Source organism: Triticum dicoccoides, chromosome 2B (assembly GCF_002162155.2).
Source record: "Triticum dicoccoides isolate Atlit2015 ecotype Zavitan chromosome 2B, WEW_v2.0, whole genome shotgun sequence".
NCBI lineage: Eukaryota > Viridiplantae > Streptophyta > Magnoliopsida > Poales > Poaceae > Triticum > Triticum dicoccoides.
Window position 1 is genome coordinate 35,183,613 of NC_041383.1, and position 23,673 is coordinate 35,207,285.

The 23,673-nt window shown below is 41.0% G+C and overlaps 1 pseudogene; it reads right to left on the bottom strand.

Moving 5' to 3' along the window:
• Positions 1-16,368: 16,368 nt before the first annotated feature.
• On the bottom strand, positions 16,369-19,842 carry LOC119360341 (annotated as a pseudogene).
• Between the last annotated feature and the right edge of the window lie 3,831 nt (positions 19,843-23,673).

Below are 23,673 nucleotides of genomic sequence, written 5' to 3' on the forward strand. Positions count from 1 at the left end.
GATTTTAATATCCTTCGATATCAGCAGGAAAAAAACAATGATCGATTTGGCACTAGGTGGCCTTTCCTCTTTAATGTCGTTATATCAGCGAGTTACCACGGACTGGGAATATAAATATCCCCTAGCCTCTGTTCGGGCGCTAGAAAGAACTGAGGCCTTACCGGATCACACTCCGTTACTAACCGATTTTGGACAACCAACCCCAAGTTCTAACAGTCACCAGTTTAAATTTGAACTAGGATGGCTCACTAGAGAGGGATTTCAAGAGCTGGTTAAGAAGGAGTGGACGCGCCAGCCTCGCGGTAACACATCCATTCAATGATGGAATAATCGAGTCTGCGCCTTGCGTCGATTTCTTCGAGGATGGGCCAAGCACACTACTGGCATCTACAAAAAAGAAAAAGTGTGATTGTACCTTGATTCATCCCCTTGATAAAATAGCAGAGGTGAGGCCTCTGTCTGCTGTTGAGATTGAGCAAAAAAACAATCTTAACAAGAAGATTGGCCGCCTACTGTGTGAGGAAGAGATTAACTGGTACCAGTGTAGCAAGGCGGATTCACTGGTGCAAGGTGATGATAATACGAAATACTTTCAAATGCTAGCCAATGATAGAAGTAGAAAGAAGCGTATATTCTCCCTTGACTAGGAGGAAGGCTGAATAGAGGAGGACGTACCACTTAGAAATTTTATCACTAAGTTTTACAAAGATCTTTTTGGGCCTTCAGCCGAAACTAATTTTCAGTTGGATGAATCCGTTACTCATGACATTACTCAAGTTATGGAAGCGAAAAATGAATTCCTAACCTCTCCGTTTTCCAAGGAGGAAATTCGAACTTCGGTGTTTCAGATGGAACACAACAAGACACTGGGACCGGATGGCTTTCCCGCAGAGTTCTGTCAAAGCTTTTGGGACGTGATTAAGGCAGACTTGGTTTAGTTGTTTAACCAACAGCATTCTGAGGACCTTAATATTTCTCGTTTAAACTTTGGGGAAATTATCCTATTGCCTAAGATTAAGGAGGCTAGTCGTATTCAACAATATCGACAAATTTGCCTTCTACATGTAAGTTTTAAATTTTGTATGAAGGTAGCGAGTAATCAGTTGAACGGTGTAGCTGACCATGTCGTAAAACCCACTCAAACAACATTTATGCACGGCCGCAACATATTAGATGGAGTGGTCCTGCACGAAACTGTACATGAACTACACCAGAAAAAGTTGAACAGTGTCATTCTTAAAATTGATTTTGAGAAAGCCTACGATAAAGTTAAGTGGCCCTTCCTGTTGCAAACCTTGCACATGAAGGGATTTTCCCAAATATGGTGTCGCTGGGTAGAGAGCATTGTCTCTGGAGGTAGTGTGGCCATAAAAGTTAACGCTGACATTGGCAACTATTTTCATACAAGGAAGGGGCTTCATCAAGGCGACCCCGCATCTCCTATTCTGTTTAACATTGTGGCCGACATGCTAGCTACCCTTGTTGAGTTGGCTAAGATGGATGGTCAAATTAGTGGGGTCATTCCACACTTGGTAGAAGATGGTCTATCCATTCTACAATATGCGGATTATACGATACTATTCATGGATCATGATATAGATAAGGAACGAAATCTCAAGCTGCTCTTATGTGCTTTTGAGGAACTTTCTGGCCTCAAAATTAATTTTCATACGAGCGAACTTTTTTTCTTTGGCGATGCTGGAGAATCAGCACCTGACTATGCTGAGATTTTTGGATGCCAGCTCAAGCAGTTTCCAGTTTGGCATCTGGGTATTCCCATACACTATTGGTGTTTAACTATCGCTGAGTGGAAGCATGTGGAAGAGAGACTTGAGAAATGTTTAGCCAGTTGGAAGGCCGAACTCTGATCTTACGGGGGCGGTTGATCTTGATCAATTATGTCCTAAGCAACATGGTTTCATATATGTTGTCATTCTTCCACCTGCCGAAAGGGGCTCTACAGCGTCTAGACTACTTTAGATCCAGATTTTTTTGGTATTGTGATAATGAAACCAAGAAATATCGACTGGCTAGGTGGACCGTATTGTGGAGACCTAAAAGTCAAGGGGGCCTCGGAATTGAAGAACTTGAGATTAAAAACATTGCTCTTCTCAGCAAGTGGGTTTATAAACCACTCACTGAGAATGGTGTATGGCAGGAAATCATTCGCAACAAGTATGTGGATCCAATGCCATTTCTCAAATTCATTGGAAAACAGGGGATTCACATTTTTGTTGTGGTGTCATGAAGGCCAAGGAATTCTTCTATCAATTTGGGACCTTCTCGGTTAAGGATGGTTCTTAGGTTCATTTGTGGGAAGATACCTAGCTAGGGAACAACTCACTAATGGTACAATATCCGAGCTTGTAACGGATTGTCAGACATAAATTTGTCACGATCAAACAAGTCTTAGGACAAGAAACCCCCGATATTTCTTTCCGTAGGGGTCTTTTGGGCACTCGTCTCGCAGCATGGAATGAATTATTCACTCGCCTGGAGGACATTCAACTGTCAGATGAGCCAGACACTTTTCGATGGAACTTGCATCAGAATAGCAAATTTTTGATCAAATCCATGTATGATGCAATGGTTCATTGTGATGTTTGAGTAGATAACAGGAAATTGTGGAAGCTAAAAATTCCTGTGAGAGTGAAGATTTTCCTCTCGTTTCTAAACAAAGGAGTCATCCTAACTAGAGATAAATTATCACGATGAAACTGGCATGGTTCCAAGACATGTTCTGCCAACATGATGAGTCTATCAAACACTTATTTTCTGAGTGCAAGTTCGCTCGGGCAGTTTGGGTCTTGGTCCAAGTAGATTTGAATCTATACCCACCACGTAGTGCACGGAATATTTTTGGAAAATAGTTGCGGGGCATTGATAAACAATTTTCTGCACATATTCTTGTGGGAGCGGCGTCCTTATGCTGGGCAATGTGGCTTACCAGGAATGATGTGGTTTTTAACAATAAATGTGTCTCATCTCCTATGCAGTTTATTCATGCTTGTACACGATGGCTTCATACTTGGTCTATCCTGCAGTAGCCGGAGGACAGGGACCTTTTTATGATGGTGTCTACAAGGCTGGACATACGGCCAGCTAGGTTTTCTATCCCCATGGATGGCGGTGTGATTTACGGATAAGATGTACCGCTCCATAGGCTGGACACGATTTATTGCTTGGCATTGTATCGAAAAAAATTAGGGTGCTCTGGACTTTTTGGCTGTGTGCATCTAGCTATGCAGAGACCGGGCTTTCTTTCGATACGATTGTATCACCTCGATATATCTATTCAATGAGAAGTCCTTTAGCGAAAAAAGTCAGACTTAAATAAGTTTGACTTAGAACAAGGCTAGAACTTCAAGTAATTAGAAAGGGAGACAGTATGGGCTTCTGTCAAAAGAAAAAGTTTTTGCCACTTGTAAAATTTGCACCATCTGCACCACTAGCTATGCAACAACAATGTATGACGTACTGATTTATCACTACAATGATAACATGTGTGTACTATTTCCCTATTCTTATACTCATAACATTTTTTTAAATGAGGATAACCCCTGACCTTTGCATCATTGGGATGCACTAATAGCTCTATACCACTGCGATGTGATATGTACAACACTCTCTCTCTCTCTCTCTCTCTCTCTCTCTCTCAGGTATCACGTCTTTACCACTTCAAAATTTCCGCATCATATCCTTCCTTTCTCCAAATTTAGCTCCAATTCATAGTCATGCTTCAGTTTGATTGTATCTCATAACTCATGGATGGAAGCAATCTATATTGCAAATATTTTATGGACTCCAACACCAAATTCTGCTACACTCTCTCGAGCACCATGACCAATTTACGATAAGAATTCTCAGAAGTTCCTCTATGATGGCAAGCTCCCTCTGGAGTGATGTATTTAATAATGTTACATCTTCGACACACTAAATTACAAATAAGCGATGTTTCGTTTGCAGTAGTGGTATCTATTCGCTTTAAAACATCGATATCACAGGGGCAGCTCCAATGAACAACACGGAAACATACACATCAAACGTACACGGACACCGATAGGAGAGCCGACGTTCCAACCCTGTGCACCAAATGTTGGTCCTTGTCTGTCCCTGTTTTTTCCTATCTTCGAGGCACCCCAAATAACTATAGGTATAACACAACTCATCCATAAATAGCATGGAAATATTCCAGTGGAACAATAGTTTAAATATAAACTACAATCAAAATATAAATTTTTTAAATTAAAATTGTTCCAATTTAAATTCAACTTTCTCCGACATATGTTCTTGTTGTTCCCTTGAAGCATCTTCATATGCTCAATCAAATCATTCTGAAGCAACTCATGAGTTCCTTAATGCCGAATATGCTGATGCATTTGATTGAAATCCTAAAACGTCGGCTGATCCGGTGGTGGAGGTTTGACAGGATCACCCATCCGCTCAAAATCCAGACCACAATTCGGTGGTGGAATTCTGAAGCTACATATGGAAAATGACTTACCCTCATCCTCCACAATCATGTTGTGCATGACCACAAGCTATCATCACCATCCACAACGTCTCCATATCTCATTTTTTGTAGGTACTCGAACAACTGCAAAACAGGCTTGGAGCACTCCAAATGCCTCTCCACATATTTTCTAGCTTCTTCTTTTCTTTGGGCAAAGTGAGATTTTTTCTACCCTTTGGCTCAAAGAAGGTGTTTATGAAGCTCGCCCATGAAGGATAGGTATCATCACAAAGATAGTAGCTCATGTGGTAGTCATGAACATTGCTAGTATAGTTGCATGGAACCTAGTCCCATAGTCAACATAGCGAGCAATGAAGAACACTTCAGAATGTTGATGTCATTATGTGACCCGGGCATGCTAAAGAAAGATTGTGAAATCCAGCGGTCCATGCAACTGCTTTAAGAATGATGTGGGCTTCTTGCAATGGTCCTGATATTGCCTTTTTTTGAGCATATGAGCAGCTTTTCCATTTTCAGTGCATGCAATCCAAGGATCCAAGCGTACCTGGACACCCTCTTGCTTTTTGATAGTGCTAGGAGCCCTTCGATGTGTGTGATAGTTGGTTCTATCAAGTATTCTCCAAACGCCTTGACCACCAGAGTAGAAAAAATGCCCATGGCGAGCGGCGCCGGCGCAGTGCTGTACATGGCAGTGGGGTGCTGCCGGGGTGGCAGTGCTAGTGGATCTACTCCTGTGTCTACCGCACAAAGATGCGCGCCCAGTACGGGCTCCGGGAGACCCCCTTCCCGGACTGCTGCGTCCACTTCTGCTGGCTCGAGTATTGTGCCATCTGCCAGGAGTACCGCGAGCTCAGCAACCTGGGCTTCATGATGGACATCATGCCACCAACGTGGAGCTGCAGAAGCAGCGGGGCCGCAGCGACGGCTCCATCATGCCGCCCACCATGCTGCACATGATATGATAGTCACGTTCATTGTCAGTGTGTTGAAGATAGAAAGAAAGGGGAACGATAAAGATCTAGGTTAAATGCTTTACCGAGAGGGTCTCTCGGAAAGAGTGGCCATTAATGAGAGCCGATAATCGACCCTCGATAACCACTACTCTAAAAGTTTTCCTTCTCTCTATGTTTTTGTTTGGCACTATCTTTTTTATATCTCATATTTCATATGTTTGTATGACCAAAGTTTGAAAATTCCATGTCTTTTGATGATTTTTTTCGATAAAAGACTTCTGATGAGAAGAAGCAGTTGTTGACCGTGGCCTACCCCCTCTCTCGGTGCCGGTCAACTTCCTAGACCCACACCGAGAGAAAACTTTAAAGAGTGTAAAGTAAAAAACATGAGAAGAACCAGTTGTTGACCGTGGCCTACCCCCTCTCTCGGTGCCGGTCAACTTCCTAGACGGCACCGAGAGAGAACTTTAAAGAGTGTAAAGGAAAAAACATGAGAAGAAGCAATTATTCACCGTGGCCTACCCCCTCTCACTACTAGGGAAAACCTTATACACAGAATCTTAGCAGCAACACGGCACAAAAAGAAGCGCTACTGCTAATTAGCAGTAGCGCGTGTACAATACACATGCTACGGATACACATTTAGCAGTAGCATGTGGTGGATAAACCGCGCTGCTACAAAAATCGACCAACAATACCCATTAAACTTTAGCAGCAGCGCTGTGTCACGACACGCGCTACTGCTAATACAGTAGTAGTAGCGCGCTTTTGCTCCGGTCGCTGCTGCTAATTTTTAAATTGGGCACATGGTTTGCCCCGCTTAGTAGTAGCGTGTGTGTGAACAGCACGCTGCTGCTACGCTCTTACCAGTAGCGCATTTTTCCTCCCGCGCTACTGCTAAGACGTAGCACACCACCACCTTTTTCCCGTCCTCCCCTCCCCCATCTCCTCTCTTCCCTTTCCCCTACCTCCCACATCCTCTCTCTCTCTCACTCTTCTTCTTCCTCAATACTTCTCCCCCAATACTCTCCCTCTTATACCTACCTTTCTCTCTCTTTATTACTCCTAGCTAACTACACCACCTCCATTCATATATCTCCTTTCTCTTTTTCCTTCCCCCTCCACTAGTTGAAGTTGTCTCCTCCCAAATTAGCTAGCTAGGTAGATGTAGCATTTAGTTAAGTGACCTATTTGCCCCCTAACTAGATTTATCTTTGTCAAGATCTGTGTGCACTTTTTGATCTCCCTACATCATCATCTTCACCGTGTGCTCGATCTCGAGATAGAGGTGATTAAAATTCCGTGCTTTTGCAAAATGGAAATATGTGTATGTGTGTGTGATATGATAATTGGGCCATATATGATGGAAATTGTGTGTGTCACATGAGTTGATGCCGAATTGTGCTTTTGACTTGCCTATGTTTTGCCGAAATGTCAATTTATTTCCGCTTCGGCGAATTTTGGGCAAACTCTAGATCTATATATGTCCTATTTTTAGGGAAGGTCATACCGAATTTTATATGACTTTGATGCCTTCAGCATTTTTATAATCAATTTGTTTATTATTACCATGCAGACGTTCATTATGGTCAGTGGAACGATGGTGGCCAGGTGGTTGCGGTCGGCGGTGCAGGACATGAAAGAAAATAACCTGAGAGAGGTTTTATGTCCGTGTCGAAAATGCAGAGGAATAGTTTGGCTCAACCCCTATGATGATGGTCGTGTCGAAGCGCACCTGCTCATGACTAGTTTCATGGATGGCTATACTCGGTGGATAATTGAAGATGAGGATTACGATGTTGAGGACGCCGACGGGGAAGGCAATGATGACACGGGGCAAGACGAAGAGATGATCGATAATGGCGGCAGGGAAGAGGCTGTACATGGCGGCGGAGAAGGGGCCGGACATGGCGGCGGAGAGAACGTGGACTCCATGCAGCAGAGTTCGTCAGTACTAAGTTCAATCGTGTGGGACCCTCATGTTCAAGCAGTGCTTCACAAGGAGACGAGTACTGAGTTTGCTGCTTCTAGAGAGGAGGCTAAGCTACAGCAACTGGTGGTAGACTCGAACACACCATCGTATGATGGTTGCAATCCTGAGGTGAACCGCTTGAGTTTCACGCTCCAACTCCTGAAGACGAAGGCTAAAAATAAATGGACGAACACTAGCCTCGATGAGCATCTCAAGTACCTAAAGGATGTTCTTCCCACGGGGAATCTATGTCCTACTAGTGTTGATGATGCCAAGAAGATCGTGTGCCCTCTTGATCTGCCGCACGTTAGATACCATGCATGCATCACCAATTGCATAATTTATTGGAAGGAGCACACGGAAAAAACAAGCTGCCCGGTGTGCAATGCTTCTCGATACAAGAAGGCCAAGAAGAAATGTCCCCAGAAAGTTGTATGGTACTTACCGATCACTCCCCGTCTCCAGCGGTATTTCATAGATCCCAAGTAAGCAAAGCTAATGCGCTGGCACGCGGAGAGGAAGAAGCCCGACGATGGAGATGATCCGAAGCTGAGACACGTCAAGGATGGAAGCCAGTGGAGAGCGTTGAACAACTTCTATCGGTATTCCGAATGTGATGCAAGAAACATCATGCTCGGCGCGTGTACAAATGGCGTGAATCCATTTGGCAACTAGAACACCAACCATAGCACATGGCCCGTGTTTCTATGGATGTACAACCTCCCCCCTAGTTGTGGATGAAGTCGAAGTACATTCACATGAGCATGCTGATTCAAGGGCCGAAAAAACCAGGAAATAATATTAATCTGTATTTGGGGCTACTTCAAGAGGAGTTAGACACGTTATGGAAAATACCGGCCAAGACATGGGACGCCAGCAAAGGCAAGTATTTCTACATGAGAGCCGCGCTGACCACGATGGTGCATGACTATCTCGGTTACGGATATGTCGCAGGACAGGTGTGCCATGGATATTGTGGATGCACGCGGTGCATGGATGATACGACGTCTCAATAGCTAACGTCAAGGAAAAATGGCGGATCTGGAAAAATCGTGTACATGGGGCATCGAAGATGGCTCGAACCGGATGACCCATGCAGAAACCGTGGAGATCTATTCAGTGGTCACGCTGAGCATCGAGGACCTCCACGTAAACGGAGCGGCGCAGAAATTGATGAGCTATTGAAAAACTAGGAGCAGTGCCCCGCACCAGGAAAGACGATGAAAAAGGCACCGGAGCCGCTGCTGAAGGTATGGAAGACGAGGTCTGTGTTCTTGGACTTTGAGTACCGGCACAAACTCGATACACCTCATTGCCTTGATCAAATGCATATATGTAAGAATGTCCTTGAGAGCTTTCTTGCGACACTGATGGACATGCTGGATAAGACCAAGGATGGGCCGAAGGTAAGAAAAGACTTGCAAGACTTGAATATCAGGGAATATTTGCAGATGCTGCCTCGTAAAAAGTCAGACAAGACAGAGACGGAGACAGAGGCGCGGGAGAAGAAGGGCAAGAAAATAAAGGAAGATAATTATTTCCCCCCTTCTTGCTTCACCTTAAGTCAGGCTAAGATTGATCAATTCTTTAAGTGCCTTACCGGAGTCAAAGTTAGTTCCGGTTATTGTGGCAAGATAAGCAGATATCTAGACATGGACAAGAAAAGGTTCAACGAGATGAAGTCCCATGACTATCATGTGATGATGATGCAGATACTACCTGTTGCCCTTAGAGATATAATGGACAAGCACGTCCATGACACACTTATTGGTCTCTGCAACTTTTTTGACCTCATCTCTCAAAAGTCGATCAGTGTGAAGCAGCTCCAAAGGCTACAGGAAGAGATCGTTGTGATACTGAATGAGCTTGAGATGTACTTCCCGCCCACGTTCTTTGACGTGATGGTGCATCTGTGTGTCCATATTGTGGACGGCATAATAGACCTGGGGCCTTCATTCCTGCACAACATGATGCCGGACGACATAATAAAAATTATCACAAAGAAGTATCGTGATAGGGGGGTATGCAGGACGGATGCCGAAGTTACTAGAGAGCACAAATCCACTTTCCTGCATTGGTTCAAAGGGCATATTATTGCTAATCCCCCGGAGGAGGGCTCAAAGGACAGATTACTCATATACGCCTTAGCACATGGCCCCTCTCCAAACCTCCCAACCTATCAGGCATACGATTTCAATGGATACACATTGTAAAGATATGGACATTGATGATCAGAACTCAGGGGTGACGATGGAATGCATGACCGGCAGCGACAACGATGCAACTGAACGATTTTACGGAAGGGTCGACGAGATCTGGGAGCTTGACTACTCTAGACTGCACAACACGACGATGTTCCGTGTCTAAAGAGAAAACTAGAATTTCTAAAGAGAAAACTAGAATTTCACTACCATAGCTATACCCGACGCCAAGGGCTCTACCGTGAACGCTATCGCAAAAAATGAGCCATGGGTACACGCTAAGCACGTGACACAATACTTCTTCATAACCGACCCATGCAATCCCAGCCGTGTTGTCGTGAGGAAAGGCAAAAGGAACATCATTAGAATGGATGGAGTTGCCAACGAGGAAGACTACAATCAGTACGGCAACCCAATGAGGGAAGATGACGATGATGATGAAGTATACATCAAAAGAAGAAAGAATACTACATTACCTAAGAAAAATCATACTCCATGCAAAAGGAAAAGTCACAATGAGGGGCTCAATTATTCTTCAACAAACAAGAAGGGAAAGAAGCTAACTCAAAAACGAAAACGTCAACGCTGAGGAACCGTATGTTATCGGTCAAATGATGTTCCTATTTTGTATACACACTTAGCCATTATTATGCATGGGTCCAATGATGTAATATATATGTTCCTATTTGGTATACATACTTAACCGTCAAATGATGCAATATATATCGCCTTCCATTCGTTCACTGCTCTCGGAAAAAAAGAAAAGAAAAGTGAGAGAAAATAAAGGAAAAGAAAATAGAAGGAAACAAACAGGAAAACTGCTATATAGCAACAACGCTTTTGTGAGATAAGAGTGATACGTCTCCAACATATATATAATTTATGAAGTATTCATGTTGTTATATTATCTGTTTTGTATGTTTAATGGGCTTTATTTAAACTTTTATATTATTTTTGGGACTAACCTATTAACCAGAGGCCCCGTCCAAATTGCTATTTTTGCCTATTTTAGTGTTTCACAGAAAAGGAATATCAAACGGAGTCCAAACGGAATGAAACCTTCGGGAGAGTTATTTTTGGAACCGAAGCAATCCACGAGACTTGGAACAGACGTTAAGGAAGCTTCCAGGTGGCCACGAGGGGCAGGGGTGCGCACTACCCACCTGGGCGTGCCCCGCACCCTCGTGGGCCCCTCGTGGCTCCCCTGACCAACTTCTTTCACCTATATATGTCCATATACCCCGAAAACATCCAGGAGCACAATAGATCGGGAGGTTTGCTGCCGCAAGCCTCTGTAGCCACCAAAAACCAATCGGGACCTTGTTCCGGCACCTTGCCAGAGGGGGGATCCATCACCGGTGGCCATCTTCATCATCCCGGCGCTCTCCATGACGAGGGGGAGTAGTTCACCCTCGGAGCTGAGGGTATGTACCAGTAGCTATGTGTTTGATCTCTCTCTCTCTCTCTCTCGCTCTCTCTCGTGTTCTTGATTTGGCACAATCTTGATGTATCGCGAGCTTTGCTATTATATTTGGATCTTATGATATTGTTTCTCCCCCTCTTCTCTCCTGTAATGGATTGAGTTTTCCCTTTGAAGTTATCTTATCGGATTTAGTCTTTAAGGATCTGAGACCACTTGATATATGTCTTGCATGTGCTTATCTGTGGTGACAATGGGATATTCACGTGATCTAGTTGATGTCCTTTTTGGTAATCAACTTGCGGGTTACGTGACCTTGTGAACTTATGCACAGGGGTTGGCACACGTTTTCGTCTTGACTCTTTGTTAGAAACTTTGGGGCACTCTTTGAAGTACTTTGTGTTGGTTTGAATAGATGAATCTGATATTGTGTGATGCATATCGTATAATCATGCCCACGGATACTTGAGGTGACATTGGAGTATCTAGGTGACATTAGGGTTTTGGTTGATTTGTGTCTTAAGGTGTTATTCTAGTATGAACTCTATGATAGATCAAACGGAAAGAATAGCTTTGTGTTATTTTACTACGGACTCTTGAATAGATCGATCAGAAAGGATAACTTTGAGGTGGTTTCTTACACTACAATAATCTCTTTGTTTGTTCTCCGCTATTAGTGACTTTGGAGTGACTCTTTGTTGCATGTTGAGGGATAGTTATATGATCCAGTTATGTTATTATTGTTGAGAGAACTTGCACTAGTGAAAGTATGAACCCTAGGCCTTGTTTCCTAGCATTGCAATACCATTTACGCTCAGTTTTATCATTAGTTACCTTGCTGTTTTTATAATTTCAGATTACAAAACCTATATCTACCATCCATGTTGCACTTGTATCACCATCTCGTCGCTGAACTAGTGCACCTATACAAGTTACCATTGTATTGGGTGTGTTGGGGACACAAGAGACTCTTTGTTATTTGGTTGCAGGGTTGCTTGAGAGAGACCATCTTCATCCTACACCTCCCACAGATTGATAAACCTTAGGTCATCCACTTGAGTGAAATTTGCTACTGTCCTACAAACCCTGCACTTGGAGGCCCAAGAACGTCTATAAGAAGAAGGTTGTGTAGTAGACATCAAACTCTTTTCTGGCGCCGTCGCCGGGGAGTTGAGTGCTTGAAAGTATATCTTTAGATCTTGCAATCGAATCTTTTAGTTTCATGTTTTATCACTAGATCTGTCTATAAAAAATTACAAAAAAATGGAATTGAGTTTGTCTCATACGCTTCATCTTTTTAATATCTTTCGTGAGAATGATGGTAAGGAAAATTGTGCTGAAGTGCTAGAAGAAGAAGTCTATAAATTGTTTGGCACTAAATCTTTGAATGAAGAGCATGACTGCAATGTTGTTAGTATGAACTCTTTGAGTATCCATGGTACTAATGATGATTACACTAGTCATGATGAAAATGTCTGTTATAAGATTGTCAACTTTTGTGGAGTGCATATAGTTTGCAAGTACACACCAAATAGGGAAGATAGATTTTGCAAGAGGCATAAGTATTTAGAAACTAAATGGTTGCAAGAGAGGCTAGAAGTTTGTGCTGAAAATTTAAAATTTCTTTGCCATCCTTGTGAACTTTGCAATGAACATGATCATTTAAATACCCAATGCAAATTGTTTCATGATCGAATCATGTCCAACAATTGTGATGACTTGATTTCCCTTGCACATCATAATGAATTTAGTTTACTTGTGGGTTATGAAGAAGTGAAATGTATAACTAAGGATCTTACAAGATTTGTCCTTGATAAAGTTCTTGATTTGGATCTAGAAGTAATTTTTATGTATTGTGCGGTGAATTGCATTGAAAATCCTTATATTGCCAATTACATAAAGAAAAGAAAAGAAATAGAAAATGAAGAGAATACTAATGAAAGGGAAGAGACTTCCCAATACCATCCTATTATTTCTTATGATGAATGAGGTAATGAGGAGGAGCTTTCTATTCAACCACTCTCATTAATAAGGATCTCAAAAAAGAGGGTTGAACCCACACATGATGTGAAGAAGAAAAAGAAAAGATGGAGAAGCAAAGGTAGAAAGGTATCCCTCCCAAATGATGTTGCTCATATTAATCACTGTGATGATGATGATTGCTATACTATTGGTGTTATTCATACTATTAATGATGAGAGTGATTATGCTTATGGTTGGAAAAGGCCCAATCTTGGGGATGCTATGTTTGATGAGAATGACATGTTTGAGAATATATTTGTTGCAATTAATGTTTGTCCCAAGCTTGGGGATGCTATGTTTAATGAAGATGATATTTTTAGCCTCCCAAGTTTTGATGAGAAAATTTATTATGATGATAGCATGCCTCCTACTTATGATGATTATATTGATGAAAGTGGGTTTGTAAGAGAGTCAACATTAGGAAGTAATGATCCCACTATTTTGGAGGATGTTGAATCTTATTGTGATAAGTATGAAAGTGGATTTGCAGAGGTCATGACTTTATTTAGTGGTGATTCCACTATCTTGGAAGAGGTTTCAATCGATTATGATGAGAACAAAGTTGCAACTTATGATAATTATTATGATGATACGTATGCTATAAAAAGTAGTGATGATCATATTTATAAAACTTGTCATGATTATGGTTACCCTTTTTCTGAACATTACTCTTTTAATGTGGAAACAATTTATAGTATTCGTGTCTCTTATGATACTCCCACTACTATTCATGAGAAGAAATTTGCTGATGTGGAGAGTAGTAAATTTTCTATGCAAGTAGATCATGAAAAGAATGCTTGCTGTGTTGGTTATATTATTGAATTCATTCATGATGCTACTGAAAATTATTATGAGGGAGGAACATATGCCCTTAGGAATTGCAATAATATCAAGTTTCCTCTCTATGTGCTTAAAATCTTGAAGTTGTGCTTGTTTTGCCTTCCTATGTTAGTTGATTATTGTTCCCATAAGTTGTTTGCTCACAAAATCCCTATGCATAGGAAGTGGGTTAGACTTAAATGTGATAGTCATATTCTTCATGATGCTCTCTTTATGTTTCAATTATTTTCTTTTATATGAGCATCATTGAAAACATCATGCCTAGCTAGGTGCATTAAACGTTAGCGCTTGTTGGGAGGCAACCCAATTTTACTTTTGTTCTTTGCATTTTATTCCTGTTTAGTAATAAATAATTCATATAGCCTCTGGTTAGATATTTTTTTATGTTTTAATTAGTGTTTGTGCCTAGTAGAACCTTTGGGAAGACTTGGGTGAAGTCTTTATGATCTTGCTGTAAAAAACAGAAACTTTTGCGCTGACGAGATTAGCTTTCATTTTTTACTGCAGAGGGATTTTAGGTTGATTATTTTTGCAGATGATTAATAGACAAATTACTCAGGTCCACCAATTTATTTCAGAATTGTTGGAGTTAGAGAAGTATACGTTTGATACAGATTACTACAGACTGTTCTGTTTTCGACAGATTCTGTTTTTCATTGTGTTGTTTGCTTATTTTGATGAATCTATGAGTAGTATCGGAGGGTATGAACCATAGAGAAGTTGGAATATAGTAGAGATCTATAACTAATAATAATAAAATAAATAGGTATTCTTAGTCCGTCATCCTATTTTGTAGAAAACCCCCTGATGTTTCTGACATTAAACCCGCAGTACATATCACACTACTGGAATCTGGCACTTTGCCATCTTCCATGGCAGATGGCAAAGGCATGGTCGGCGGATGGCAAAGGCTTTGCCATCTGCCAGCAGATGGCAAACAGTTTTTCTAAAACCATGCCGGTAAAGGCTTCTTTGCCGTCTGCTGGCTGATGGCAAAGAGCCTGTGGCTTTGCCATCAGCTGGCAGATGGCAAAGCCTCTTAACGGGGTTAGCCCCGTTAGAAGGCTAACGGCATACTTTGCCATCTGCCAGCAGATGGCAAAGGCTGCAGGCTGTTTGCCATCTGCCAGTAGATGGCAAAGGTTGCATGCTTTGCCGTCTGCCAGCAGATGGCAAACAGTTTGCCATCTGCTGGCAGATGGCAAAGAGCCTAAATAAGCCAGCCCAAATTTTACATGTAGATGACACGTGGCCTCTTTGCCATCTGCCAGTTAATGGCAAAGCTCTTTGCCATCTGCCAGATGGCAAAGTGACTATATTGCCCCATTTAATTTTGTTTTTTCTTATATCAACTCATTTTCACAGAAATCAAACACAAATATATTTATATGACCAATATAGCATATTCAACACATATTACCAATAGTCATGAACACATATGTATCCAACACATGTTACCAATAGTAGCAAGTTTCATTTGGTACTGAGTGGAAATTTAGCATGGAATTATCAATACAAACCACTACAGCGTATACTGGCAAACTAAGATAGTTCCGCATCAAACAAAGCACTGCATATATAGCCTCACTTCCATCTCTTGGCCTCCTTGTCCGTCTCTGAAGAAAAAATCACATAAGAACCAAGCCTAAACAAAACATTCAGTACTTGTTCACACACTACGTTGGCTCGGAGCTACTAGGAATAAACTAGGATAACATATTAGAAAAGCTTAGAGAAGCTCTGTTAAGAGAAAAAGAACATATTGTTCTTTATTGTTCAGTAGATATTGTTCTTTAGCTCTCATATATAACCACCAAAATACGGTCTAACAACTTCAATAAATCTAGGAGCCAAATTAGTTATAGACAAAGCATTACCTAATACATAACCATCGAACTACAGTCTAACAACTTCACAGAAATCTAGCCGCCAAATTAGTTATAGACAAAGCATTACCTGGATATTCAGCTCATCAATTTTATAAAAAAGGTATGTTTGCTAGAGCCATATCTCCACTAACATACAACTCCATTCTCTTTCTTTAATTGATGTATTGGGAGCGCCCTAAGCACAACCCAACGTCTGTTAGGAGTGCACTGACAGTTGTCATTAGGCCAACATAGTGCCATCAAAAGTGGTATCATCATGGTTTACAAGAAACTTTGCATTTGCTAAAACCATCACTGCTAACATATACTATTACGCTCGCATTACATATGTGGTATTGCTATAAAATTGCGAGATACGACCGTCCAACAGGCTCTAGAAAGGCAGGGAAATATAATTTAAGAATAGAAAGGACAATTATAAGTGCAGTTTCAAAGCTTTGATCATCTTTCACGGCAAGGAGATCTATCTAGGAACCCCAGACAATGATATAGTAATTGGCGTTATGTGTTAAATGATCACAACATAAGAACATCCACTCAAATGATGTGACATCAGAGCATGATTTGCGATTCCGGGTCCTTTAGTGCACTATCAGGCTATTCCCACTCCACTGTCGCTGGTGGCTTTGATGTTATCTCTAGGCAAACATGGTTAACGCCTCGCACATTGTTGCAGATCCTACTCGACACATCGGCCAGGAACTTGCGTTCAAAATAATACCTGACAGAAACAAAAGAAAAGGTCAGTCAAAATATTCAAGATAGTATCAATGAACTCCAAAAAGAACTAGATTCTACCACATAATAGAGACATCCTTAATTACCAACACTTGTTAACAAAATGAGAGAGTTGCCAAATAACAGAAACATCGGTAATCAATGCTTGTTAACAAAATGAGAGGAAGAGAGAGAACACATTTCTGTACACAACAGTGCATAAGGCGCTAAAAACAATCCTATACCAAGACCACATGGACAAAGGGCATCAGAACGGCAACTAATACATAAATAAATACACAGCATCGAATAATTAACAAACTGTCCACGAACTTAGGGATACCAGTTGAGACTTGATTAGATAGCTTAGAATAACATAGCTTGGCAGACTATAACTGTACATTACAACTGAGGAAAATTATGGATTTTGGGTTGCCTAAAAAGGGAAGGCCAACAGGCAATGTAACATAGGTTAATGCTGAATTGTCTAAGTCAAATTAATAGTATTCACAAACTACTCTAGCAGGAACCGAGCAACCAAAGGGGAAGCAGGAAGCCCAAGTATTGTTCTAGAACACTGAGCTAAAAAGCAAACAGAATAGTATTTGCTGTAACTTATTATCTCAGAACTGCAACAAAATATCGCCATCTAGTACACCATTAGAGTACGATTGCATCATAAAGTTCCAAAGGGGATATGATAGAGCGATAGGTTCAATGCAGCGTACCAATCTGCAGTCATGCCATCCTCACTGGTAATTGCCTTTAAAATAACCGGATAGCCGTAAGTTCTCTGGTCACCCTGGACCCCAACTGTTTCGACAGGCAAAAGCACAGCAAAAGCTTGCCAAATTGTATCATAGAGTCCTGCATCTCTAATGGCTTGAACATACATCTCATCCGCCTAGAATACGTAAACAGAGTGGTCCAAAATTAACACCATATATCAAAGGTGATTTAGAAACCAATGGTTGAAAAAGATCAAACCTGACGAAGACCCTCCAAAGCATTGCCTTCTATAACATCACCTGATGGGATACGTACAGCAAGACCAGGCCCGGGAAATGGATGTCGCTTTAAGAATGACTCTGGGATATTTAAGATACTACCCAACTTCCGCACCTTTTGCAGGACATAAATTTGACAAACAATAAGTGATAGGAATATTTTCTTCGAAATCAAAACGGAAATAATTTCCGAGTATGAGCTATCTTTCAGCAGCATGTCAGATCATGCAAGTGAAGTATCAATAAATATATGAAGTATCAGTATGAGGTATCTTTCAGTACATATATGTATAGATGCAGATCAATACCTCATCCTTAAATAGGAGCTTGAGTGGTTGAATGAGCTTCAATTTCATATCTTCAGGAAGACCACCTACATTGTGATGGCTTTTGATGGTGTGGGAATGTGTCATACCACTCCCAGGGGGTGGGCATGATTCAATCACATCAGGGTACAATGTTCCTTGAACTAAATATTCAGGTCTTTTTCCTGTCTACTGTTCTAACATGTGAGCAAATTCATCAAAGACAGCTATGAATTCTTTGCCAGCAATCTTTCTTTTCATCTCTGGGTCTTTGACTCCTTTTAACTTGATAAGAAATTACTCCGAAGCATCAATACATGTGATAGGAAGGTGCAAGTCACTATTAAAGGTTGACATTACTCGTTCCTTCTCCTTGTATCTGCAGATAAGATCACATGTTAGTTTAGCTGCATACTGATTCCGAAGCAGAACATGCTGAAAGAACGGCAAACTCAATAGACCATTGTCAACAAAAACACAATGAAGCCTATCACCTATCGCGTTATGAACAAGCGTGGCTGCAACTATCGAGTCAACTCCTCCTGATAACGCGCAAATCACAAGTTCATCAGTCCCAACCATACTTCTGATGGTCTTAATTTCCTCATCCAGCACATCCTGAATCTTCCAGTCAGCTTTAATCCCACAAACATCAAAAAGAAAGCGGCGCAGTGTTTCCTTTCCTTGGGTTGGATGTGTCACCTTGTATAATCAGATGATTGAAAAGTTTATGACAAACATGCTAAGGTATAAACAATTTTACGAAGAAGCATGTGTACTTAGATCGGTATGCACTACAAACCCAAACTAGTAAATACACAATCAGTAATATGCAAGCTGTGATCAGTGTGATCCATACAGATGACCATGACCTTATATCCTCATTTTTCTTACCACAAAAAAAGAAAACTCATGTAAATACACAACCTGTTACCCCAAAGGTTGGTACCATCCCAAGAAACCCAAGTATTAACTTAGAAAATAGCCCACTTATATTTCAATTATCACTTACGGAAAAAGGGCAGGTTGCCCAGCAGTTCAAACTCAAAATGTGGGTCTCACAATCTCCCAAAATAAGCCAATCAACAAACGCAACTGAACTTATTAGCATAATAATCTTAGTTTAAATCCATCTCCATCTATCCAAGATGACAGAATAAAATAGCTACCTCCGGGTGGTACTGGAGTCCATAAAATAGCTAGCCACCATTTCCTGCTCTTTTATTATTTTAGGTATCCACATCAGTTTTGAATTAAAGTGCCAGGCTCCAAGCTACTAAATCACAACATCATATACTGAAAGAAAGAAAAAAGAGCCTGGACACACCACATCATATGAATGAAATTCATCTAAAACTAAAATTACTTCCAGTCATCATATACCAACAGATCTGATGATAATGTTTTCTAAGCAAAGAACAACCACATACAGTGCACTAAATCATAGACGAAGAAACATAATGTTGAAGGATTTTTCAAAGAGAGTTGCCTCACCAGCCATTGCACTGTTGCAGAAACAACACACATCTTTTGACATCCACACATAAGGAGGTCGTCGTGACTCGGGGCAGAGAAACTCACTAGATTGTAGTTGCACGTCAAATGGACATGGTCTCTTGAAGACGAACGCTAGACGTCTGGCCTTCTAAAGAAGAACATGCCTCTGCTGATGTGTTCCGATCTGGGAGACCAGTTTGGTTGTCAGGTTCGAGAAAGGATGAGGGGGGAGAGGGGGGCGGGAGGCGGGAAGGGGGAGGGAGTTGCCTCACCGTGTGGAATCACCGGCTGCGGCAGCAAGGAGTGGGCGGCGACGGCGGGGAGTAGGGTGTAGTGCAAGCTGCGAGAAATCCATGAACGGTGGCTCAGATCCCGCGCCAGCCCGACCAGCCCCTCGAGCGGAACGCATCAAGGGCCCCGCCTCTCGGTCCACAGCCCGCGCCACCGCGGACATCCCGAGCCCCGTGGAGTGCGCCGCCGGCCGCAGGCGCCGCGACGGCGGAGGTCCCGCTCATGGAGTCGTCCATGGCCGCCGCCACGTGCATCTCCTCGTTGACCCCGACTATCGACCACCGGAACACGAAGAGGAGGGAGGGGCTCGCGACGCAGTAGGGCTGGCCGGTGGATGAGTAGGAGCAGGGCGGCGGCGGGGCTCCTAGGGCGCAGAAGGAGGAGGAGGAGGTGGGAGGGAGCGGCGGCGGGTGAGGAAGGAAGGAGCGAGGGGCGTACGTGGGGTTGTGGATGGGTGGGGAGAGAGGGAGGGGATAACCCCATAGTTTTTTTTACCTGGAAAAAAATAACCCCATCTCTTTGCCATCTGCCAGCAGATGGCAAAGAATCTTTGCCGTCTGCTGGCAGATGGCAAAGAGGTGGGGCTGGTACGCCGTTACACTCTTGACGGCCACAGGACACTCCCAACCTCTTTGCCATCTGCTAGCAGATGGAAAAGATTATTTGCCATCCACTAGCAGATGGCAAAGAATTGGCTGATGGCAACCATGTTCTTTGCCGTCTGTCAGTTCTTTGCCATCTGTTTTTTATAAGCAGATGGCAAAGACGTTCTTTGCCATCAGCTGGCAGATGGTAAAGAGCTGGCTGATGGCAAATTCCCTGTTTCTAGTAGTGTCAAATATATTTTTTAAATACTCATATCTTTTAAACCATAACTTCAAATTTAACATATTATATATGAAACTTGATTAGAAAATTTTGTAGAATCTAAATATGATGTTATTTTACCTTTTCACAATTTTAAAAATAATACTATCTAGGCGGCAATGCGAATCAACAGTGCAGTATTCATCTTTTTTTCATACCGGTACTGATTCAGATTGGGGATGAACACCTCAGCAAAATCAGGATTGGACATCAGATTGAAGATAAATTTGTTAGAGACACCCAATAAATAAGGACATGCATGACAAGAAATAAAAGGACACAATAAAGATGGGACGTCCGCTATAAAATAAATAAAAGAGAAAATGCACCGTGACGCCAACATTGCTTTGCTCTCTGTAGTTCTCCGCTGGAGTCAGAGCTGCATTTTCTTGATGTGGGTGGATGGCGTTCCGCCGTGTAAGGGTAGTGTTGTTCGGTGGCCAATAGGGTTGTTGTTTTTTCTTTTATCTTTGATCTTCGGATCCTCCCCATGTTGTTCTTTTGCTGCTTTTCTGCTTAATCTAATTGAAGCTAGCAATTTGCTGGATCTTTCAAAAAAATTAGAAAATTCAGAGGAGATCCGATAAAGATGAGATATTGCGCTATTCTCCTATATATAAGAAGAAGAAGAAGAAAAACACATGCATGAAAAAAAAGGAAAAAGGAGGCATGCATGACAAAAAAGAAAATAAAAAACAAGTTTGATAAGAAATAAATAGTGATAAAACAAGAACCAATACCTATGAAATGTATGGCAAGAAATAATGATGAAATAGGGGCGGAAGTACCTGCGTCAACATGAGACCATAAAAAATGTTCATTTTCAGATGAAAAAAACCCTCTTTTTATGATTAAAGAAATCATGTATCTTGTTAACAACCTTTTAACTCTTCATGCATTTAAAAAGTAGCTACATATTCTCATATTATAAAACATTTATTGTAAATTAAGAGCGTGTGGTTTTTTTTCTCCCGTTGCAAAGCACGGGCCTTTTTGCTAGTTACACCAATATGAATAAAGAATGAGTTCATTACAGTACCTTAAAGTGGTGGTTTGTTTTCTTGTACTAAAGGAGCTCATGAGATTTTTTGTTGAGTTTTGTGTTGTGAAGTTTTCAAGTTTTGGGTAAAGATTCGATGGACTACGGAATAAGGAGTGGCAAGAGCCTAAGCTTGGGGATGCCCCGGAAGGTATCCCCTCTTTCGTCTTCGTTCATCGGTAATTTACTTGGAGCTATATTTTTATTTACCACATGATATGTGTTTTGCTTGGAGCGTCATTTTATTTTGTTAGTATTTTCTTGCGGTTATTTAGAATAATGTTTTGCATCTATATTTTCAATAAAAATGTCAAGGATAGCGTTTATCATTCTTATTTTGCAAGAATACATGTTGCTGTTTCAAAACAGAAAGTTTACCGCTGTTGCAAAAATTCCCTAGAAAAGTCAGAGAATGATATAATATTGAATTTTATTGCATATTGAGATCTGCTAAATCTTGTAGTATTTTTCTCATAATTATTGTAGTCAGGGAAGAATGATCAATCTTGCATTCTTTACAGACTATAAGGTTTTGGCAGATTGCTGTTATGTTTGCATTGTTTGCTTATGTTTGCTTGTTTAATGATTCTATTTGAGGATAGGAGTATTAAATATGAAGACACATTTAGTATGAAATGTTGAATAATAATTTTATTATTTGTTACAGTAGAAAATTATAAGGTTTTTTGCATTGTTTTATACTAACTTATCTCACGAGTTCTTGTTGAGTTTTGTGTGGATGACGTTTTTCAGATTTAGGAAAACCGTGATATGAGAGGAATTAAGGAGAGACAAAAGTTCAAGCTTGGGGATGCCCAAGGCACCCCAAGATAATATTTCAATAGGCCTCAAGCATCTAAGCTTGGGGATGCCCCGGTAGGCATCCTACCTTTCTTCTTCAACAATTATCGGTTAGTATCGGTTGAACCTAAGTTTTTGCTTATTCACATGATGTGTGCTATCCTTGAAATGTTGTTTTATTTTGTTTTGCTTGCTGTTTGAATAAAGTACTTAAGAGCTGAAATTCTTAAATGAGAGAGAGTCTTCACATAGTTACATAATTATTTAACTACTCATTGATCTTCACTTATATCTTTTTGGAAGTATTTTTTCATTTACTCGTGTGCTTCACTTATATCCTATGAGTAAATGGTTGAATGAATTGAATATCATAAATCTGAAATTATATATGTTTCATACTCTTATCCCATGGGGAGTGATGACTTCACATATAAGAAGTAGAGGTGGTAAATTTATTGAAGGTTAGCAAACATTGTATTGGTCACTTGAACAATTCATGAAAGAATATTGAAGGAAGAGAGATTTCACATATAAATATACTATCTTGGACATCTTTTGTAATTGTGAGCACTCATTAAAATATGATATGATAAAAGGTTGATGGTGGATAAGGAAGACAACTTAATGGGTTATGTTTTCCTATATCTGAAAAGTTATATTGTCTTGGATCATCCAACATGTTGAGCTTGCCTTTCCCTCCCATGTTAGCGAAATTCTTTGCACCAAGTAGAAATCCACCATACCTACCTATGGATTGAGTAAGATCCTTCAAGTAAGATTTCATCGGTGCATGCAATAAAAATTGCTCCCTAAATATGTATGATCTATTAGTGCGAAGAAAATAAGCTTTATACGAACTTGTGATAGGGAAGAAATAAAAGCGACGGACTGCATAATAAAGGTCTTTATCACAAGCGGCAATATAAAGTGACGTTCTTTTGCATTAAGATTTTGTGCAACCAACCATAAAAGCGCATGACAACCTCTGCTTCCCTCTACGAAGGGCCTATCTTTTACTTCTGTCTTCTACCCTTATACAAGAGTCATGGTGATCAATGCCTTTCCTTTTTACACTTTTTCCTTTGGCAAGAACTTTGTCTTGGGGTGATCTGGACATATTTATCCACTTGGATGTAGGCGTTCATAAATTATTATTGTTGACATTTCCCTTGAGGTAAAAGGTTGGGAGGCGAAACTATAATCCCCTATCTTTCTATGTGTTCGATTAAAACTTTGAACCCATAAATATCACATGAGTGTTAGCAATTGTGAAAGATTGAATGATAGTTGAGTATGTGGAGTTTGCTAAATCAAAGCTCTGACATAGACACTTCCTGAAAATAAGATGAATTGCAATTGTTTGATGAATGAGAATGTA